The sequence below is a fragment of the Leptopilina heterotoma genome, unplaced genomic scaffold, assembly GCF_015476425.1.
Source record: "Leptopilina heterotoma isolate Lh14 unplaced genomic scaffold, ASM1547642v1 Lhet_103, whole genome shotgun sequence".
Classification (NCBI taxonomy): Eukaryota; Metazoa; Arthropoda; class Insecta; order Hymenoptera; family Figitidae; genus Leptopilina; species Leptopilina heterotoma.
In genome coordinates, this window is record NW_025110818.1 from 185,340 (window position 1) to 209,748 (window position 24,409).

Below are 24,409 nucleotides of genomic sequence, written 5' to 3' on the forward strand. Positions count from 1 at the left end.
TCCCTGCCTATATACCGATATCCCCTAGTAAAGCACTTTTATTTTATGACCAAATTATTCCTCTGCGAAATAATTCCATCTTTGCCAAAATAGTCTCTCTCTCTCTCTCTCTCTCTCTCTCTCTCTCTCTCTCTCTCTCTCTCTATATATATATATATATGTAGGTATATGTATATATATAAAAATATATATACAAAAAAAATTTATATTTATACTATATTTATATATATATACAGAATATAACCCTATACGTATGTATAAGCATAAAACCAGATTGTATTCTAAAAATACAAATGAGAATTTCCTCTCTTTTTTGTGGAATATAATAGAATGAAATTTTCCTATTTTTACTAAATTTTCAAGCCGTTCGTAAATTTTACTATACACAGAATGTAGTACTTTCAATATGTATGTGTAGATTGGAGAAATCTCCCATTTTCCACACCAAGAAAAAATACTTTTAATCAAATAGAAATGTAATTTTTTTTATAATTTTGTTTCTTTAAGTAAATCCATAAGCTTTTAATCCCAATAAAATGAAACAATTCATAATTAACTATATTAATTTAAATGTTCTTTCATTCTTTCATTCACTTTTTCTGTCCCTCACACTCTGAAGTTGTCTTTTGTTTATACTTTTGTTTTTTGTTAACTTTAGATAGAAAATAGAAATCATCAGTATTTTTTTTACTTCTTTTCATTAAAAGACTAAAATTTTGTTAAATAATATGTTTTGTGAATTTGAAATTATCTTTGTTCTCTACTTCTGAAAAAAAATTAGAAAATTATTAAACAACTGTGATTAAGAAATAGAAAATTTATTTATTTTCCATTATTTTCTTTTTGAATCACAATTTTTTTAAGAAAATTATTATTTTGTTTTAGAAAAAGAAGAGAAATATTTGCACAATTTATATTTTAATCTAATCTTTGGAACAGGATTTTCGACAGGAATTAAGACATTTAAAAATTCAAAATTCAAACCTTTTTTAAATTAAACAACTTATAAAAGTATTGTTTATAAAACATGAAGATATCAATTGCTCCGAGTCGAAGACTCGGAGTGATCGATTTCTTCATGTTTTCTAATAAATTAAAGATGACCGAGAGATAAAATCATTATTTTACATTATAAGAATATTGTTACTGTAACTTCATCAAAATTATTTTCATCATTTTAATTAAATTATTATTTTCTAGAATTAAAAATTTTTTTTTATGAAAATAATAATTGAATTCCTTAAAAAATTTTATTATTTATGAAAATAATTGAATTCATTGTGAAATTTTAATTATTTTATGAATATAATTAAATGTTTGCGCAGAATTTCAATAAAATTTTTTATAATTGAATTCTTTTGAAAAATTTTAGTAGATATTATAAAAATCATTGAATTGAGGAAATTTTTTGAAATTAATTAAAATTTTTGCCGAGAATTTTTTCAAATTTTTTCAAAATAATTGAATTGATTCGAAGAATTTTATCAAACTTTTTTAAAATAATTGAATTTTTGCAACGAATTTTATTAAAATTTTTAAAAATAATTGAATTCTTATGAAGAACTTTTATTAATTGTTTTGTTAAATAATTGAATTATTGCGAAAAAATTTATAAAACATTTGCAAATGATTGAATTCTTGCAAAGAATTTTATCAAAAAATTTGATAATAATTGAATTTCTTCGAAGAATTTTATTGTTTATGAAAACAAGTGAATTATTGCGAAAAAAATTGCAAATCATTGAAGTTTTTCAAAGAATTTTATCAAAAAATTTGATACTAATTGAATTTCTTCGAAGAATTTTATTGTTTATGAAAATAATTGAATTAAGGAAGAATTTTATTAAAATTTTACATAATCTTAATTAAATTCGTTTGAAGAATTTCTTTGAGTTTCTTTAAAATAATGGACTTTCTTTAATCATTTTAATTACAAGTTTTCAAAGAAATTGAATTCTATATGAATAATTTCTTTCAAGTTTTTATAATAATCCTCTTTCTTAATAATTGAAATTAAGCAATTAATTCTTGAATTTTATTAACAATTTTTGGAAAATAATTGAATTTTTTTGAAAAATTTCTTTAATTTATTGAATACAATCGAATTTTTCAATAATTGTATTGAAAATAATTGAATACCTGAGAAGAATTTTATTATTTATGAAAAATACTTTAATTTTTGCGATGAATTTTAATAATATATTTCTTTTTAAATAATTGAATTCTTTTGTGAATTTTTATTGAAATAGTAGATATTAAAAAAAATTGAATTTTGATATTATTGAAATTAATTTAACTCTACGAAGAATTTAATTCAAATTATTTTGAAAAAAAATCGAATTGTTAAAAATTATTTCATTAAAATCTTTGACAATTAATTTTAATAAAAATTTTAAGAATAATTACATTTTTCGAGAAATTCCATTAACATTGTACCAAAAATAATTGAAATTCTGCGATGATTTTTATTATTTATGAAAATAATTGAAAACCTACATACCTAAAGAATTTTATTATTTATGAAAATAATTGAATTCCTGGTTAAAAAAATGTTATTCTTCATGAAAATAATTGAATTATTGCGAAGAAATTTATAAAAAATTTGTAAATAATAGAATTCCTCTGAAATTTTTATTATTTAATTAATTCAATTAAAATTGTCATTTTCTAAAATTTCAAATTAAAATTTTTTTTAAATAATTGAATTCGTTTTGGGAAATATTTTATTAAAATCGTGGATATTGAATAAAAAAATTTAAAAAAATTTTTTAAAAAATTTAGAGTAAACTTATTACCAGGATTTAATTTTAAAAAAAAAAATTTTACGCGCCTATAGTTTTGCTAGTTATAAAATAAAATTATAAACATTTTGTCCGACTAAAATTGCTCTATAAACTACTACTTCGAATTAAATAGAATTAAAAATTCTATTTTTTTATTAACATTTTCACTTTCATTGTTTTATGTAAATAAAATTGAGATCTAGTTGAATAAGGAATTTCTCGATAGATCTCATTTTAGAAGTCAGTAGTTTAAGCACGTTTTAGTCAGACAAAACTTTCTTTACTTCTTTTCCAATTGCAAATCAGTGGTTCAAATCGGTTTTAGTCAGACGAAAGTTTTTAAATAATTGTTATTAAAATATCAGTAATTAATGTGAATTTTTTGAAAATTGTCACATTAAACTTTCTTACATGATATTTGTTTAAAAATATATTTTTGTCTGACATAAATTTACTGAAACTACTGATATTCAAATCGTATTTCCTTTAAATTCCTATCTAGAAAAAAGTTTGTAATCTTAAATAAAAATTTAATTTAAATTATTCTAATTATTAATACCTTTTTTCATTCTATTCTTAAATATTACTTTTTTCAAAAATAAATTTAGAGTAGAATTTCAATACTTTTTGCTTTGCGTGCAAAATATATTTATATTTTTTTTATATATTTATTTTATGCAATATACGTTTCACTGGTTGCGCGCAAAATCTAGAAATATTAGAGAAAAAATCTTAAATTTACAGAGGATTATCTTTGAATCTTTACCTCTTAATTTAAGACCTAGAAGCTAAAAAAAAGTAAATTTAACATCCGCAGACTATTCTTTAACTAAAATTATCTCTTATTTTTATAGAAAGAAGAAAATAATTTTTTACACTTGTATGTAATGCTTAATATTTTTTTAATCATTTATTTAGTACATTTTCTTATTTGTAAAAATAGTTTAACGAATGAAAAAATAGAAAATGTTTCTTTAGAAATAAAAAAAAAACTCTTTTCTCGAGTTTAATTAAAATTTTTTTTCTCTTTTTTGTACTCTCTCAAATCTATATACACAAGTGTGTGTGTGTGTGTTGGATAAAAAAAATTTAACTGTAAATGTATTTTCTATTCAAATCTTGATCAGCGTATTTATATGAAAATTCGATTTGATTCAATCAAAGGAAAGGACTTTTGACACTTTCAATCATGATTGAATGTTTGATATCCCGTGTAGAAATTTCGCTGGGGCCCTGATCAGGGCCGGATAGGGCCGACCTATTAGGGAATGAAACGCCGCGCCCGATGTGGCCCTGATCAGGAAATCCACATTTTCTTGTCGCCCCGATCTGGCCCTGACCGGGCGCGGCGTTTCATTCCTTACTATGGCCCTAGTAGGGCAATTTCTACACGGGATAAAGTGAAATTTACAGGTTTTAAGTACTCAATATTGGGAAAATATATTATTTTTTTTATTTATTTATTTACTTCTGCTATTTTTCGTTGCTTATTCACTTTTTAATGCTGTGAAAATTTTTTTCAAATTTTTATTTTTTACCCGTTAATTGAGTGAGTAAATCACAATCTCGATGACAATAAATCCACTTTGTCGATAATTGAATAAAAAAAAAAAAATACAATTTATTTTCATTGAAGAGAAATTAATTGATATTAGAATGAATGCTGGGCAATGATCTTTTGTTGCTTTGTGTTCTAACTTTTTCCTTGCATTTTCAAAATTTTTCAATTTACCTATTCAAATGAATAAAAATTTGTTTATTTATTTTATTTTTAATTTATTTTTATGTATTTAATTTATTTTTTATTTATTTTAATTATCAATTCATTTACTTGCTATATTTTTTGGTAAATATACTTTACTCATGCATTTATTAAAATGTATTAATTTACTTTATTTTATTCATTTCTGTTTATTTTTTTCTGAAAATTATTCGGAGAATTTTGCAAAATTTTCTAAAAGAGATGTCTGACTAAAGTTGAATTGAACTACTGATTTCGAATGAAATATAATTGAGAAATTTACTGTCTGACTAAAATCGACCAGAACTACTGATTTTCTAGTTAAAATTAAAAATTGTTTGTAAGAAGGAATGTCTGACTAAAATTAACTGTGACTACTAAGTTTTTAATAGTAATTTTTTTTTAAAACTTTTGTCTGACTAAAATTGACTTTAACTACTAATTATTAAATATTAAGTATTTAAAAATCGTTCTTCTGAGTAAAATGTGTGTATTTCTTTTTTTTCAGTGTATCCAGTTATTATGGTTAGAAATTTTTCTGGAAGGAGATTTGGTCCACGAGTAAAGGCGTTAAAGGTAGGAAATTTTTTGATATTAATTTAATTAAATTCCACTCACATTGTTTATTTTTTTTAACATTAATTATTTAATTACAGTCAATTTTTAACTATATTTAATTATTCAACTATAATTAATTATAATTAATCATTTAAAGAATTCTCGTTTACTTTACAAATTCCTGTTTTTTTTTGTCACAAAACTGAGAATTTTTCACCAAAAAAAAAAAAAAGTTGCTCATTTTTTAATTCATTAAGTGAGTAAAATTGCCTCATTATCAATTTAAAACGATTAGTTAACGATGTGGACATTAAATACAAAATAGTTAGATCGTTTGTGTTAAATTTTGGATAAGCTAAGTAAGGAAAGTCGGTAGTTTGTGCGGTTTGTTCAATTAATCACTGTCACCGATGGTGAAATGGCATTTTCCTTTTGCTTTAACTTTATAACTATCGAGAGCACCGAGTTCAACCTTATATCCTGAATCCATTTTCTATTTATCTATTATACGATAGCAGTTAAATCTCCTTTAAATTTTCCTTATTCTAACCACAAATAAAAAGTAAATGAAAAAGATTTCTTTGGATGTATTAACATTTATGAAAATCCCTTTCTCGTTTCTTTTTTTTTCTTTTTTTTTCTTTTTTTTTTGATTTTCTTTAGAAAGTTTCGTGAATTTTAAAATCTAATAAATTTACAATTTAAATATACAGATTTCAATAAATTTACATCTTAATTCAATTATTTCTAAAGAAATTACAATGAATTTAAATTTTATTTGGTTTCAAATCTTTTGTAAACACTTTCCAATATATAAGGAGAACAATCCTGAATGTAAGTGGATTTATTTTAAAACGTTACATAAAAATTAAATTTAAACTAAAAGCGTCTGTTTCTAAATTTTTGATTTTTTCTGTCTTTTTTTCATTGTTAGACAATTTTTTTTAACAATTGTACTTTTATTTTTGTAAATTAATGATTAAGGAAGTCAGTAGTTAAAGTCAATTCTGGTCATACAATTTTCAAAATAACTTTGTTAGCCATAAATAGCAAATAATTTTTATTTAAATTAGTAGTTTAAGTAGTTTTTAGTCAGACGTCAGTTCAAGTCAATTTTAGTCCAAAAATATTTTTTTTTAATTTTAGCCAGACATCCCTTCTGAATTAATTTTTTTTTAAATCAGTACTTTAGGTCGATATTGGCCGAAAACTTTTTCTAAATTTATTTCAATTCAATATCAGTAGTTTAAGTTAATTAAATTTTAATTTTCGTCAGACTTAATAAGTGGTCCAAAATTGTTTCAGTCTAAGAAAATATTTCGTCAAAACTTTTTTCAACTCGAAAGTTAGTAGTTTAGGTCGATTTTAGTCGGACACTCCATTTTTACATTCTTTTTAATTGGACATCAGTAGTTAAAATAAATTTTAGTCAGCCAAAAGATTTTAAACTTTTAATATTAAGAAATTAAAAGTTATAGTCAATTTTAGTAATACATGCGTTATTACAAACACTTTTGTGTAGAAAATTAGTAGTTCAAGATGATTTTAGTCGGACACTTATTTTTCTAAGTTATTCTGCTCTGAAAAATTTTTTGTATCAAAACATAAATATTTTAAGTTGATATTAATAATAAAATAGTAGCTAATTTGGTTTTAGTCAGCAAAATCTTTTTTAATTATTGTTATTTAAAAACCAGTAGTCACTGTCAATTTTAGTCAGACATCTCTTCTTACAAACAACTTTTAACTCTAAAATTAGTAGTTCAGTTCGATTTTAGTCAGACACTTTATTTTTCAATTCTATTTAATTCGAAATTAATATAGTTAAATAAAGTCAATTTTAGTCAGCAAAAATTAGTAGCTTAGGTCGATTTTAGTTGGACGCTCCTTTTTCTAAATTATTTTTATTTCGAAAACAGTAGTTCAAATCGACTTTAGTCAGACAAAAGTTTTTTAATTATTGTTATTAAAAAAATCAGTAATTACATTCAATTTTAGTCAGACATCAGTTCTACTGAACTTTTTTTAAAACTTCAAAATTAGTAGTTCAAGTCGATTCTAGTCAGACACTCCATTTTTCAGTTCTATTTAATTCGAAATCAGTAGTTCGAGCAGATTTTAGTCAGACGTTTTTAAATTCTTTGACCTTCAATTCAGTTGTTCGAATTACTTTTGTCGGACAACACTTATTTTTTTTTTAAATCAGTAGAACACGTTGATTTTAGTCAGACGTCTTTCCACATTTTTTTTTACTAAAAAATTTTACCAGTTAAAGTCAATTTAAGTTGAATATTCTTTTTTCAAAATTTTTTAATACTAAAAGCTTTTTTAGTAAAATGATAAAAATATTTTTAGTTGATTACAATAATTGATAATCGTATTATATAGATACATATTTGGGTATATATATATAAAGAGAGAGAAAGCGAGAGAGGGAGGAGAGAGAGAGATAGAGAAATATGCAGAAATATATACATAGACGTATATATTGTAAATGACAAATTTCAACTGAAATTTGAAGCATTTAATACCAGACAGTTATGAACCACAAGAGACATTCTGACAAGCCTTTGACTCGCTAAGGTTGTTCCATTAAATGTACTCGGAGAGAGCACATCCTGACAATTACGTACTTGCTCGCTCCAGTTGTCATCCCATGAATCTGTATCGCTTGTTAGACTCGTTGCTCGTTTAAAATAAAAAAAAAAAACGAAAAAAAAATAAAAATACAGAACGCCTCATTCCTATTTTCATATACTTTTGAATTTAAATTTTCCACCAGCAAGTTGCTATTTAACCAGGCATTTATATTGTCAACCACTACTTAATTCATATATAAGCATTTTACACTTGTTCTCGCGTATATAATTTCTTTAGAATATATTTTCTATATGGTTTATCTCTAAAGAGGGAAATTTCTCTTGTATTATATTATTAAATTTCATACGCGATGTGTAAATTTTTTAATTTCTTTTTTTTTCTATTTTTTTAAATATTACGTTTACGCTTGAAATAATAAATTTTTAAAATGGAACATTGTAAAATGTTCCTTTTCAGAGGTTTCATTATTTGATTTCTATAATACATTGTAAAAAAAAGGTTATATAAATAGGTAAAGTTATACATTATTTAAAAATCTAAAAATAGAAAAGAAAAGTGAGAGGAATGTAATAGATATTTAAAAAATATATGTATTTCAATTATGAACTTTCTTACTTCTTGATTATTACTTATGAGACGAGGTATATTTAAATATTAAAATTGATTCAATACATCAATATTTATCGAATTTGAATTACAATTATAAACTTTATTATCACTTCCTTACTAATAAGATAAGGTACATTTAAATATAAAAATCAATCCAAAAATTGATTGATTTAATAATTTTTTGTGTTAATTTAAGCTGCAACTCTTTTTTAACACATCTTTGTTTCCCGTGTACTTTATAAAGCAACTTATAAATAAAATTTTATGATAAAATTTATAAATAAAATTTTATAATGAAATTAAAAAATGAAATTTTATAATGTTTATATATAAAATTTTATAAGTGAATTTATACTGAGCTCTCGATATACAATCAAATTATTGAGCAATATTAAATTTGTACCAAGTTAATAAGGTCGTCAAATATAAAGTAGTGTATGAAAAGAATTTTAAAATTAAAACAAAAGAATTGATTTCAATATTTATTAAAGTTAGGGCAAAATTTATTAAGAATTTAATTATATAAATAGACATATGCCAGTAACAAAATGTTCCGTATGCAATTATTCACTTCGGAGAATATTATTTTGAAATGGAATATTTAAATTATAAATAAACAACTGCTCTTTTCCACTAAAAAAATTAATTAAAAACATTTTTTTCATAGCATCATCCAAATTGACCTAAATTACTAAAATCGACTTGAACTACTAATATTGAATTAAAATAAATTCAAAAAGAAGTTTTTGACTAACATCGACCTGAACTACTGATTTTGAAAGAAAATTCTTTTAGAAATAAGTGTCTGACTAAAATCGAGTTGAACTACTGATTTTCAATTAAATGGAATTAAAAAAGGAGTGCTCGACTAAAATCGACCTGAACTACTAATTTTTGAGTTAAACATATTTTTGAAGAAGGGATGTCTGACTTAAAATTGACCATAACTACTGATTTTTTAATTACAAAAATTAAAAAACTTTAATCTGACTAAAACCAAATTCAACTACCAATTTTGTGTTTTACTAAAAAAATTTCAAACAAAGAGAATTAAGAAAAATAAATGTTTGACTAAAATTGATTTGAACTACTGATTTCGAATTAAAGAGAACTTTGAAAAAGGACTGTCTGACTAAAATCGACATGAACTACTAATTTTTCAGTTAAAACTGATTATTAAATAATAAATACCAAAAAAATTAAGAAAAATAAATGCTTGATTAAAATTTTAGAGTTAAAAATAGTTTGGAAGAAGGGGTGTCTGACTTAAAATTGACAATAACTACTGATTTTCCAATTACAAAAATTTAAAAACTTTAGTCTGACTAAAACCAAATTCAACTACTAATTTATTATTAAAATCAACTGAATAAATTTATCTGTTATACTAAAAAATTTTCAAACAAAAAGAATTGAGAAAAATAAATGTTTGACTAAAATCGACTTGAACTACTGATTTCGAATTAAAAAAGAACTTAGAAAAAGGAGTGCCCGACTAAAATTGACCTAATCTACTAATTTTCTAGTTAAAAAAAAGTTTAGAAGAACTGATGTTTTGACTAAAATTGACTGTAAATACTAATTTTTTAATACACAGAAAAAATTTTTACCTGGAACAGCTATAAGTTTCTCTAAAATAGCGAATGTCTTAACTGAAACAACTACAAAATTTGGCTAATCTAGTGAAAATTGTACCTGTTCCAGATGAATATTTTTTTCCGTGTAATAAATTTTTTTTTTTAATTGTCTGACTAAAATTGACTTTAACTTCTAATTTAGGAATAAATAGAATTGAGAAATAGAGTGAAAAATTAGAAATTAAAATTATGTTTCGTTGATTATAAGTGTCTGACTAGAATTGTCTGCTACTACTTATTTCTCATTGGCAATTAATCACAAATATTGTTCTCGACTATTATTAAAATTTGTTTAAATAAAATACTAATTGTAAAAACATTAATTGAAATAAAATTAATATTTATTACAAAAATGTTCATAATAAAAAAAACACTAATAACAAAAAATCTAATAATACAAAAATTTACTAATACATAATTTTACTAATAAATAATAATAATAATAATAATAATAATAATAATAATAATAAATAAAATATTTTCTCCAATAATAAATAAAAATAAAATAACAAATAAAAATATTACTTCACTGTAATTTTTTTTTTTTAAATAATTGTTATTGAAATTATTTTCTTTTTATCATATAAAAAAGCACGAAGTATTCGATTTTAAGAACATGTTCAGTGACACACGTTCACAGTTTCCGTTTTTAGAAATGAAATTCTTTTGTTGAATTTTTACTGACGCTTTTTCGTTTGAAACGTGTGCTTTTTCATAGCCTTCAAGATTTCGAAGAGTCACAATTTTTCTTAGGGATTTTTTTCCTCAACTTTACAGTTTTCTTTATAGAACCTGCTTCTTCTTCGTCATTCTTCTTCTCCTTGAGAATTTTCTTTTCTTCAAGGCTTAACGTTTTCTTCTATATGATTCTTCAAGTAGTATTGTCGAAAGGAGAGATTTTCTACAATCATTAGAAAATTGTTGACGCAATTTCTTCTTTTTAAAAAGTTTCTCAAGTTTTCTTAAATTTTGTTCGTTTGGGAAAAATATATATTATATACTTTTTTTCATTATTCACTTTTATTTATATATATATATAGTATATATTTGGTTGCTTTGAAGTTTGACTTGATAGAATTGTTACATTTTCACAAGTATTAGAGAGAGAGAGGCAAATTCTGCATTTTCCCTTAAGATGCATTATGTTATATGGACGATAATTATTTGTGGATTATACTCATTAAGAAGATCTTGTTTGTTGAGAGTACCACTTGTGCACGACGGTGCCTTTAAAGTCCCATTACTCTCAACGTATATAACAAGAGAGGGCAAACGTTTACACACAAAATCAACCACTTTTGATCTCAACTTCTCAACCCTGCAATGTGGTTACATCATATCGTTTCGTTCTCCTTACGGCTTCATAAGCTTATAAACGAAAATGTATAACAAAAGGCTAAAAATATTAAAGAGTTTCGAAAAAATTTTCCTTCAAGAAACTTCAAACAAATCATTCATCTTATACAGTTTCTTTCAGTTTTTCTTTTTCTCTAAGCTCTCTTTTTCAATTTTCTTCTTTCAATTTATTTTTCTTCTAATTTTTCTTTTATAATTTCCTTCTCCTCGCGTTAATTTTCTTTAATAAATTATATGAAAACTTTTTTTTTTTTCTTTAATTAATTTCACGCAATAATGTCGCATTACGTAAACACTTGTTCATCGTTTCTATAATTGGATCTCTTAGAAAATTATAAAGTAACAATCATATTCCGAATCAAATTGCAATGCCAATAAAGTTTCATGAGATCGAAATGAAAAAAATTAATTAAACTTGTTGACTGTGTTAAAGTTTCATTATATTAATTATATTACTCTGCAGAGAAGGGGACAAAAAAAAGGGAAAGAGAGAAAAAAAAGATAGCGAGAGAGACAAAAATAAATTTTTCCAGAAATCCAAGCTTCTTGCTTTTTGATTTTTTCTAACTTGAAAATTTTTTTTTCTCACCGAGTATTTAAAGACGTGAGAAAACTTTAAAAAGGATTTTTACTTCGGTAGAAACTTTCACCCAAAAAGAAAAAAAAAAAGACAAGTGGTACTTGTAACTAAGTTCCTCTGAGTTTCCTGAGGCGATACTGCAGCTTTTATAGTTATACTTTTTTACATAGTAAAAGTATAATTTAGCAGCAACTTTCTAAATTTACATGTTTTAGCAAATAACGTGTTAAAAATACAATTCAACGTCAGGTTTGAAATTTGCAATATTTTATATATATGATGATAAACATGCGAAGCGATAAATATTAATGATGGGAATTATTTTAAATTTTTATTAGGATAATAAGCATAGTAACAATAATAAAAGTGAAAATAAAACAACAAATTGTTTCCCTTTTTTAATTTTTTTTTAGTAATTTTTATTTTGATGTGTTTAGATTTTTGAATGTAAAAATTAGTGAAATCAGTGGTTTAAGTCAATGTAATTCCAACAAAGTTTTACTAAAGTAAATTATTATTAAGAACTCAGTAGTTCAAGTCGATTTTAGTCAGGCAAATATTTGCAATTATTTATTTTCAATGGAAACTTCTCAAATCAGTATATAGTTTAAGTATTTAGACACATATAATTTAAAAATTAGTTCTTTAAGTAAATTTTATTAAGACGATGCGCCTTTCCCTAGTAGAAATTTGTCATAGTATCTTTAAGGGCACTGGACAGTTCCACTGGAAAATTTCGAGGCACTTTACAGTTAAACTGGCTAAAAACTATAAAGTGATGTCACGCTAATTTCTTCAAGTTATTGTCCAGTCAAATTTTACAGTTTCTGATCATCAGTCCTGTAGAAAAACTATACAAAATAATTCACTTGGAAATGTCAAAACTTTCTTTATATTGACGTTACGTATTAAACACGTACAAATTTGAAAATATAACGTTAAATTTTTTTGTCAACAAATTAAATAAATTAAAATTTTACGAAACTATATTTTTACTGTTGGTGTATCTATTGTTCCGTATAATAAATGATTTATAATAAATTATCTGTAAAATTATTTTTAAATAACTACATAATTAAAAAAAAATATAAAAATTACTGATTCTTGAACACATGTCATTTTTTTACATTAAACAACATTCACTTTTTCCTTTAATTAAGCACAACACTGAAATAAATATTATTATTTTATCACACTACAAACTTATAAGTAAACCCTAATATGAAGAATTAATTCAGTTCAAACGAAAAATATCTAGCGGTTTCGGGGAGCGAACTCGGGTCACACTGGGACGAAATACCTAAACGCACGCTTTACGCATCACGGCCGTTCTAGTCGATGGACGATTCCGGAAAAATAAGAACCATACTCTACCGGCAGGTAAAGCAGTTCCCTTTTTCATCTTTTCTAGCTCAACTGGCGAATTACTGGACAGCTACTGCATAACACTCTAAAGTTGAACTTATTGATTATTACTGTATAGAAGTTCTGTCTGTCCAGTTATTCTCATGGTACTGTCTAGGCGTTCCGTGAAATTATGTTTCAAAGTTTGTCGTGGCGTTAGCGCTACCGTCAGTCCAGCAACTGAACAGTGTTGTGTAGACATTTTCCATAAATACATCAGAGTATACACTGAAAGAAATAATTCGCGGGTGTAACTAGAATTATGTCTATTTTTTCCGTAAGGAATTAGTAATAAATTGTTACTGTCTACTGTCATTAATTATAGACAGTTCTGTTATTCAGATTGGAGAGCTATACATATGTCAACGTCAATTCATCAATGTAAAACATAACCTCACTTTATTGGACCAATTCTAACTTTTTGTATGTAACAGGTTTGTTAAATTAATATTTATACATATAATAAGAGTATATAATCTTGAAAAGAAATTGTCTTCTGAATTTAAAAAATTAGTTATTTTAATTAACTCAATTAATTGAAGCGAATTTTAAAAAAATTTTTTTTTTCTAAAGGAATTGTCATTAAAAATAAATTTTGATTGAAAAGAAATTTTTATTATTAAATCAAAATTTTAATATTAAATAATTTAAAAAATTTGTTATTTAGTTGTCAACAGTAAAATAAAAGAACAAAATTAAAATTATAAAAACTATAAACTGTAAAACCAAAAGATTTATTTTATAGAAAATATTTCGAAAATGTCAATACACAACTGTTTAGTTACTGAAACTGGCGGTAGCGCTAACGCCACGACAAACTTTGGAACATCATTTCTCGGAACGCCTCGACAGTGCCATGAAAATAACTGTACAGGACTTCTATGCAGTAATAATCAAGTTCAACTTTATATTTTCTTTAACAGTGTTATGCAGTAGCTGTCTAGTAATTCGCCAGTTAAGCTAGATTAAACTTCCATGACTAAAACTGTACAGTAACTTGAATAAATCTAGTCATGCCACGACAAATTTCTACTAGGGTTATAAATGAATATCATCATGAATTCAGTAGTTCAAGTCGATTTTAGTCAGACAACACTTTTTTATATTCTCTTTATATGTAAACCAGTAGTTTAAGTCATTTTTAGTCAGACAAACATAATTTCTATTATTTTCAGTTGTAAATCAGTGGCTTTAACCATTTTTTATCAGGCAATGCTTTTTTAAACGAATATCATTAGGAATTCAGTAGTACAAACCATCTTTAGTCAGACGACCATTTTCTACAGTTCATTATTTGTAAATAAGTAGTAAATGCCAATTTAATTGGACTTGGAAAACTTGGAAATGTCAGGGAATTTTATAAATCTTAAAAAAACCTGGAAAAGTCAGGGAATTTTGATCGGAATCCTGGAAAATTATTGTTTTCTAAAGTTATTGTGCTCATTCTTGAAATCTAATTTTACTTAAATATTTCAATATTAATTGAATTTTAAAAGAGTTGCGTTTACAATTTTCATAAATAGATGAACTTTAAAAGGTTTTAATTCGAAGTTTAAGAAAATTTCAATTTTGAATGAATTAATTAAATAATAAAAATTTTACAGGAATTCTATTATTTACAAATTTTTAAAAAATTTCTTCACAATTTAATTATTTTCATAAAGAATAACATTTTTTTTACCAGGAGTCCAGGAATTCAATTATTTTCATAAATAAATGTAATTAATGCTTGAAAAATGTAATTATCCTTAATAATTTTATTAAAATTCATCAAAGAAATTCATTTATTTTAAAAAGCCATTATATAATTTATTTATTAGCATTTAATTGTTATTGTCAATCCAATTTTAATTTTTAAATTAATTCAATTATTTTAAAAAGAAATATATTATTAAAATTCGTCTCAAAAATTCAATTATTTTCAAAAGTAATAAAATTCATCAAAGACATTCAATTATAGTCAAAAGTTTAAAAAAATTCTCGTAAAAATTTCAATTACCTTTATAAATAATAAAATTCTTTGTCAGAATTCAATTATTTTTAAAAATTTTAATAAAATTATTGGCAAAATTTCAATTATTTTCAAAAACTTTTCTCAATTCAATCAAATTTTTTACAGAGATTCAATTATTTATTAAAATTTGTCAAAGGAATTTTAATTATTTAAAAATTTGTTGATAAAATTCTTCATCAGAATTTAATTTTGAGAAACATTCGATTATTCAGTAAATTATTTTGTCCAACGCCTTCGTGGAAATAGAACTATTGTACGCTAGGCACCAATGGAGGAAAGTAGTACATTTCTCCACTGGTGGGTTGGCCAGTGGAGAAATGAAGTCATTTCCCCACTGGTGGTTTGGCCAGTGGAGGAATGAAGTCATTTCCCCACTGGTGGTGGAATGAAAAATTGATTAATCGATTTTTTATTTTATATTAGAATTAGAACATTTTAGAAACAGAATTTTGAGGACACTTTGGGGATCTTTGGGGACACTTTCAAAACATTCATTTTTGAAAATTTTTTTCCAAAATATTTTTTCAAATTTTTAGATTTTTTTCAAAATTTTTTTCAAAATTAGATTTTGTTTCACTCTCAGTTATTGCTATAACATCATTGTAATATTTTGATTTCGATAAATAAAGAGTAAATTCAACTTCAAATTTTGAAAAATTAATAGTTTAAATTTATTATTTATAAAAAAAATTGTTTGCAGTTGTTGGACAAAATAGTATGTGTAACTTGTGGAGAACAGCGATTTTCGCTCGCTCGATTGCTGCGCGCGCTACGCTTGCGCAGCAAACTTCGAGCTCGCGAGAAATCGCCCTTGTTCTCCACTCGTTGCACAATCTACTATATTTTTGTATTTAAATAATTAAATTTTTGTAAAATTTTCTAATAAAAATTGATTTCAATATGCCTTTCAGTTAAAATTTTAAATAATAATTGAACATTAAACTCTCTAAATTTGAATTAGTAAAAATGGTTTCTAATTTGAATTAGTGACTGACTTTTTGTTTTAGAATTATGCAGATTTTACTTATAAATAGTCGTTTCTATTATTTACAAATTTTTTATAAATTTCTTCACAATAATTCAATAATTTTCATAAAGAATAACATTTTTTTTACCAGGAATTCAATTATTTTCATAAATAATAAAATTCCATACAGGTTTTCAATTATTTTCGTAAATAATAAAAGTCATCGCAGAATTTCAATTATTTTGAATACAATTTTAATGCTTGAAAAATGTAATTATCCTTAATAATTTTATTAAAATTCATCAAAGAAATTCAATTATTCTAAAAAGCCTTTCTATAATTTATTTATTAGCATTTAATTATTATTGTCAATATAAATTCAATGTTTAATTTAATTCAATCATTTTAAAAAGAAATATATTATTAAAATTCGTCTGAAGAATTCAATTATTTTCAAAAGTAATAAAATTCATCAAAGACATATTCAATTATAGTCAAAAGTATAAAAAAATTCTCGTAAAGATTTTAATTATCTTTATAAATAATAAAATTCTTTTTCAGAAATCAATTATTTTCAAAAATTTTAATAAAATTCTCTGGCAAAATTTCAATTATTTTCAAAAACTTTTCTCAATTCAATCAAATTTTTTACAAAGATTCAATTATTTATTAAAATTTGTCAAAAGAATTTTAATTATTTAAAAATTTGTTGATAAAATTCTTTATCAGAATTTAATTTTGAGAAACATTCGATTATTAAGTAAACTATTTATTTTTGTATTTAAATAATTGAATTTTTGTAAAATTTTCTAATAAAAATTGATTTCAATATGCATTTCAGTTAAAATTTTAAATAATAATTGAACATTAAACTGTCTAAATTTGAATTAGTAAAAATGGTTTCTAATTTAAATTAGTGACTGACTTTTTGCTTTAGAATATGCAGATTTTACTAATAAATAGTTGTTTCTATTAATTTAACAGTTAATTTATAATTTAATTTACTTAATTTTAGAAGTAATATTGAATTTTGAAAAGCTTTCAAATTATAATCTTTGAAAGTTTGAATTTTTCATACTTTTAACTGAAAATTGTGTAGATTTAATTTTTTTTTTAATTTAATGGAAATTTTGAAATTATTTAAAGTTTTTATTTTCTAATATATATTTGATTGAAAAATTTCCGAATAATCTGTAAAATTTCGTAAAATTGAATTGTAAACAAAAGAATTTGAAAGTTGTTAAAGAAATTTTTCAAAAATTATTAAAAATGAATGAATAATTAATTTAAAGAAGAGTTTTAGTTAAAAATAATTAAATTCAAATGATGAAAATAAATTTGATGAAGTTACAGTAACAATATTCTTATAATATAAAATAATTATTTTATCAGTCGGTCATGTTTAATAATTAATTAATTATTATAAAACATGAAGATATCGATTGCTCCGAGTCGAAGACTCGGAGTGATCGATTTCCTCATGTTTTATAACAATTTTTTTTAAATTGTTTAATTTCAAATAGGTAATAATAATCATTAAATATTTATTAAAAAAAGAAGTAATGGAATATTTTTCTGAGTAATAATTTTTTTAAACTAAATCAAAATATTCTTCAGGGAAAAACAAATTTAAATTTTTGTTGTCAAAATTAAAATAAATAATAATCTAAAAGTAACAATGAAATAAATCATGAATATAAAAGTTTTATGTAATAAATTTAAAAATAAAGTAATACCGTCAACCGGGGCTATTTTGTGCACCAAATAGTTTTTTTTTTATTCAAAGATTTATTTAAATTCAGAATTAAGAGAATAAAGAAAATCAACTTTTGATATATGTTGTGGACATCCTTCTGAAGGTTTCCTATAAATTTTGCAAAGAAAAAAATTTTTTTGTCTTAGTTATAGTCATTGAAAGTCGTGAACACAATAACTCCCGGGATGGGGCTATTTTGTGCATCGAACTTTGTTTTTCTATAATGTTGCGTAAACAATTTTTTTAATCGTTTCTGCTTCATGAAATCTTTTGTGTATATATTTGAGAGTAAATTAAAAAAAGAATGACCTAGTAAAATTTTTTTTGAAGATATATTATACAAAAAATGTAAAATAAAGCACTAAAATTTTGCTAAAATCTGGATTTACTAAAAATTAACAATCTTTCTTTAAATTGAAGCATTGGGTGCAAGAAGGGCGTTAGCTAAATAAACGTTTTTGAAAAACATTATTATTTATTATTTAATTACAGTTTTCCCCTTATTTTACACTTGAATTTGATAGTTCAATAGTGGACTAATTAATTAAAAAAAAGTATATTTAATTTGCATGTACAGTTTTTGAGCTATTAAAGTTTAAAAACTTAAGGTTTTTTGTGATACGCCCTTCTTGCACCCAATGCTTCAATTGTATATTACGCAGATAGTAAATAAATTTTTTTTCTTTTTTAATATATATTTTATAATAATATACTAATATAATTATAAAATGATCGTTTAAACACTTATAAATAACTTTAAAACATCATTTCAATAGGAGCTTTTTTAATGGTTTTGAATGATATTTTTAAAAAACTTGAAATAAATATTTTTAAGGATAAATAGATAACAATTTAATATCTAATATGACTTTCAAGTTATTTTAAGAGAAACGAGAAAATAGTTTTAAAACTAATTTGAAAAACTTATAAATATTAATTAAAGTTCATTTTTTGAGGTTACGTTGTGCACCGGTAGAGCTTTTAATCGTTTTAATGATTTTAATTAACGTATTTACAGTTTTTTGACAGAAAAGTAAGACAAAAATGTATAAAAATGATAAACAGAATCTTCTTTACTTACTAAATAAAATATTTATGAAAAATATTTTATTTTTTTAAGTGCACAAAATAGCCCCATGGAATCCTGGTTTTTCAGTTTTTTCCACTTTTCTCTTAAAATAATGAATAAAAAGTTAGCGCATTACGTATGTATCATCACAACACAATTGAAAACAAATATCTAACACAGTTTATGAGACACATTAAAACTCTAGAAGATCTGGTATAATTTTTCCGAACTTTCAAAATTTTTTAAACAAATTTTCCGTTTTTAGGAATTTTTTTCTCTTAATTGCCAAAGAATTAAATAATAACATTTAGTGCTCTCTATTGTCATGTAATCAAACTTTCATTTTACAAAATAGCAGATTAAAATAATTCATTTTAATAATTTTTTTCATCAAAAAACTCGCGTGCACAAAATAGCCCCCGGATGCACAAAATAGCCCCAGTTGACGGTATTGATAAAGTGAAAAACAAAAATAATTAAAAATAAATTTAAGCAAAATAAGAACAGAATTTTAATGAACTACCATAAATAATTTTATTGTTATTTATTAATTACTATGTGTTATTTACTATTATATTTCTTTATATAAATTATAAACACAAGATTTAATAAAATAATATAATAATTAACCGAATTATTAAATGTCTAAAATGTAATAAAAAATTTTTTTTTAATGATATTTAACAACTTTTTTTAAAAAAAAGAAAAAAACAATTTTCTTATTGAAAAGAAAAGATGTGATTTGTTTAAGTACTGTTTTAAGCATAAGGGATATAGAGAGAGGGAGAGAGTCAATTAGATATATATATATATGTGTAATGGGGAGAAGGGACAATTAATTATAATGGAAAAACGTTTTCCGACAATTATCCACGTAAATCCAGAAAACACCATAAAACGATTAGCACCCTATAAAATAAACATTTCCTCGAATTAGGGATATATACTATATCTATAGAGGTTGAATGTGGGGGACTAAAAGAATATATTGTTTTTCTCCCAAGAATTTAACTCTCATCTGTCTCTTCTTATTTTCACGTATTTGATTGAGTTCATCTCCCCCTCCCCCCTCTCTCTCTCTCTTTTTCTCCTCTCTCATCGTAAATTCGAAGTATCGTTTACAACTGCGTCACGATCAAGGTGGATTTAATTCTTGCACAGTACATTTCACAGTAACGAAAGATAAACGTGCGTCGAATAAAATCTCAAAGTATGCGAAACCGGGGGTTGATCCGTTTTTTTTATTTTACTCTCTTTCTTTCTCTCTCGCTCTCACACATACACACACACTTCTTGAAGATACGTGCTCAACGACACTCAGGAAATCCTTATAGTCGCAAAAGTGTATGCCATTGGTTCGAGTGCACTTTTCCTTTATTCATATGTATAAGTAAATTGTACATATATACATGTCAGAAAAGATGTCAATATTATAGTTGAATAAACGAATATAGTTACTGGAAAAGAGAATTGTTTGACTAAGGTTATTGATTTTATATCCTTGTTTTGTAATATTTCGTAGATTAGGTAATTTTTGGTCAGACGAAAATTTTAATAATTAATTTTAATATTAAATAAGTAGTTCAAATAGATTTTAGTCAGAAGAAACTTTTTAATTTATTTGTTTATTTTAATTTAGTTATTTGATTTAAATAAAATTTATTTGATTCAAGTAAATATTTAATTAATAATAGACAAATGATGGTGGACTCAAAGAAATTTTCTTTTACTGTTTAAAAAAAAAAATATATATATATATATATATATAAAAAGTATATATACAGATACCAAAGGAAATTCAAGCTGAGTATTCTGTGAAATTCAGTGAAAAGAAAAATTTTACTGATTCTAGAGGGCGTTTTGAGAGGGATGCGGACTATTCAGGTTTCTTCTATCGAATGAGAAACTCAGTGAATTAAAGTCCAGTGTGCGCGTAAAAGGGAAGACACTTCCGGCAAACATTAACCTTTGACCAAAAGCCGCGCGATGTATACTTTGATACGTTTATTCAACTTTATTTCTCTTTTTTCTGTTTAACTTTAGAGTTAAATTTCTCTTTTTCGATATCAAAGACTAAGCTAATTCTTTATTTATTTAAATGCTGAATAATAATGGTATTAAAATAAAATAATTACAATTAAAAAAATTATTTCCTGTTTTTAAAACTATTCAAATTTCAAATTTCGTAAAAGCAATTAATCAAAAAAAAAAGTTCTCTTTTAAAAAAATTTTAAGGAAAATTAATTTTAATCAAAAAAATTTTTATAGAAAATTTTTTATCTCTTTCTTTTCTTTGTGAGGTAGTACAGTAAAATTGTAAAAGGTTTCTATAAAGACAGCTATGTTCTATGTAGTAAAACTTTCCATTTGCGAAATTAAATATTGAAAATAATTTACAATTTTTAAGAAGACTTTATGAAAGGAAAGTTCGTTTTTATAAGTAATAATAATTTAACGTTGCCTGATGTATAGATAAAGAGTATGTAAAAGTGGTACGAGAGTAATTATACTTTTTAGAATCGTTGAATAATTAAATAATAGAACTTACAAGAATAGAAAATTATATTTCATACAGCTTTATACTTAAAACAAATTTGTGCCATCAGACATTTTTCAATTAATAAATTATTTTTCTTCATCAATTATCTTAAAAGTTATTTTGGTAGAAAGTTTTATCGAATTTTGAGCCGTAATTTTTAATTGCACTAAAAATTAATTATATTTTATAGTTTTATACACAGATGCTAATTTTAAGTTTAGCTTTTAATAATTAATATTCGTATGTTTAAATTTTTTATTTAATTTTATAATAATTTTTGTGTCCAGAAACACAGGAAAATTTTCACTCTCCATTAAAATTGTATAACATTCGAATATTATTTTATTGCAAGTAAAACTTTTTAATCAGAAGTTCCGATTTTTCACAAAAGTTCGAAAACTCCTTTAAAAATGTATTTTTAACGAGTGTCTTTTTAATTAAAAAGTTGTTAAATTCAATTTTTTCAAATTTTACTTATTAAAGTGATAAAGGTGGGGAAAAAAGTTATATAATAAAAAAAAGTTATTTCTTTTATTTATTTAAAAAAAATAATTATGTCGAATAAATTATATAATATTTATTTGATGTGAAATATTCAGCAAATAAATTGATATGATAATGGAAAATTAAATTTATCTGCAAAATGAACTAAATCTATTGCGTATGATGTTGCATGTATATACATATACATTATTTATATATACATATATATAAAATTTCATACTGACGTATATATATATATATATATATATATGTCAGGATGAAATTTTATTTAAATCAACTTACGGTTCAACCGAGAAGAGATGGAATATCTAATTTTCAGAAGCGTACTTTCATTCGAAAACGTTCGCGTCTGCCGAGTCAACCGCAACAAAATAAACATGATTTTATAATATATGTTAGTAAAATTTGTAATTCCAGTGTAGCTATCATCCATCCTTTTGGAGTGTAAATGTTCACGTAATTTTCAAAATTCTCCATTTATTTAGTAATGCTATTTATTATTCACGATGTAAGTAAATTTCTACTTAAATTATTTTACAATTAGGTACCTAACCCTTTACAATTATAAAATTCTAAAAGATATAATTTTAAATAAATTATTAGATAATAAAATTAACTTAATTTTCAAATAATATTAAAATTAAATTAATTTTTTAAAAAATATTTAAATTCACTTAATTTTTAAATAATGTTATAATTAACAAATTAAAAGATATAAAGAGAATACGATAAATAAATAATAACAATAACAATATATTTATAATAAATAATTGTAAAATTTAATTAAAGAAAGCAGTAATATTTTATTAATTAAATCCTAAAATACGGAAAAAAATCAAAAACACAGTGAAGAATGAAAATCGAAATTTTAAATAAATAAGAAACGTAAATAATGTTCTAATAATTCGGATTATGTCAAATCATTTAATGTTAATTCAAATGAAAGAGAATCAAAATGATATTGTTGATATTGGAAACTGTATATTTATCTTATATCCTCTCTCTCTCTCTCTCCGTTGCTCGCTCGCTGTATCTATCTAATTATATGATGCTCGGGCAAAAGATGTAGAGTCGAAGGGATAAAATATTTTAAACGGGAAAAACCCATTCATACCGCCTTTTATAAACGCTTTTGAAGCACTAATTTCTGTTAAAATGAAATTTTAACTCCAACTCAAACAAATAACTAAATAAAAGTTATAGAAACACGAATGACCAATTAGAAGTTTGAATTTTAATGAGAGTTCACTCACTTTTACGACCTTTTGAGATTTCACTTATATATATATATATACATTGCCCAGCGTAAATTAATCTTTCATTGAGATGTATACCTTTTTCTTTTTTTTTTATTTTCCTTTTATAATTCCTTCCTTTTTTTACCATCAAAGAAGAAAAAGCTAATATTCAGGTTGAATAAAAATTATTTACTTTCATCAATTAGACGGATTTTTAATTTCTATTTCTATTATGGAGAAATAAATACGGAAAATAGTTCCTCAAAGTGTTTTTTTTTTACTATGATGTCAGTATATATAGATAATTTTTAGCAGAAAATGTGTAGTAATTATTTTCAATAGATTTTTAGTAGTTTAGGTCGACTTTAGTCAGACAATTGTTTTCTAAAATTTTTTTAGTAAAATGCAATTTTAGTAGAAGGTGAATCTTTTTTTAAACAAATATAATTAGAGATTCAGTGGTTCAAGTGGATTTTAGTCAGACAAAATTTATTTCAATTACTTTCAATAGATAATCAGTAGTTATTATCAATTTTAGTCAGATGATTTTTATTTCTGTATTTTTTTCTATATAAGTAGTTAAAGGGCAAAAACAATAAAAAGCCAATAATAAGTAGTTTAAAATTAATTTTAGCCAGACAAAGTATTTTAAAAGAAACTTAATTAGAAAACAAGTTGTTTAAAGCTATTAATATGTCAGACAGAAATTTCTAAAACGAATTTTACTATGAATTTAGGAGGTGAATTATATTTTAGTGAATCAAGCAATTTTTTCGAGTATTTTTCTTCGATAATTGTTATTGTTTAAATTAGATTTCATTAACAAATTATTGACTTGAACTACTTATTTCAAAAGGAAAAAAACTATAGAAAAGTCCGTCTGACAAAAATTGACATGAACTACTGATTTCCAAAGGAAAAAAACTGTAGAAAAGAGCTGTCTGACTAAAAATGATTTCAACTACTGATTTACAAATAAAAAACGAAAAAAAGATCTTTCTGACTAAATTTAACTTGAACTACTAATTTACAAATTAAAATTACTATAGAATA

General features: G+C 23.6%; 1 protein-coding gene and 1 long non-coding RNA gene across 2 annotated transcripts in view; one reads left to right on the forward strand and one right to left on the reverse strand.

Moving 5' to 3' along the window:
* The window catches only part of LOC122501185 (neurotrimin-like), a 156,709-nt gene that overhangs the window by 76,727 nt on the left and 55,573 nt on the right, over positions 1 to 24,409 (reverse strand). The gene's annotated exons all lie outside the window — the stretch shown is intronic.
* The window catches only part of LOC122501225, a 51,072-nt gene continuing 31,691 nt past the window's right edge, over positions 5,029 to 24,409 (forward strand). The window contains exon 1 of the long non-coding RNA XR_006301552.1: positions 5,029 to 5,100. This is a non-coding gene — a long non-coding RNA (uncharacterized LOC122501225). The remainder of the gene's footprint in view (positions 5,101 to 24,409) is intronic.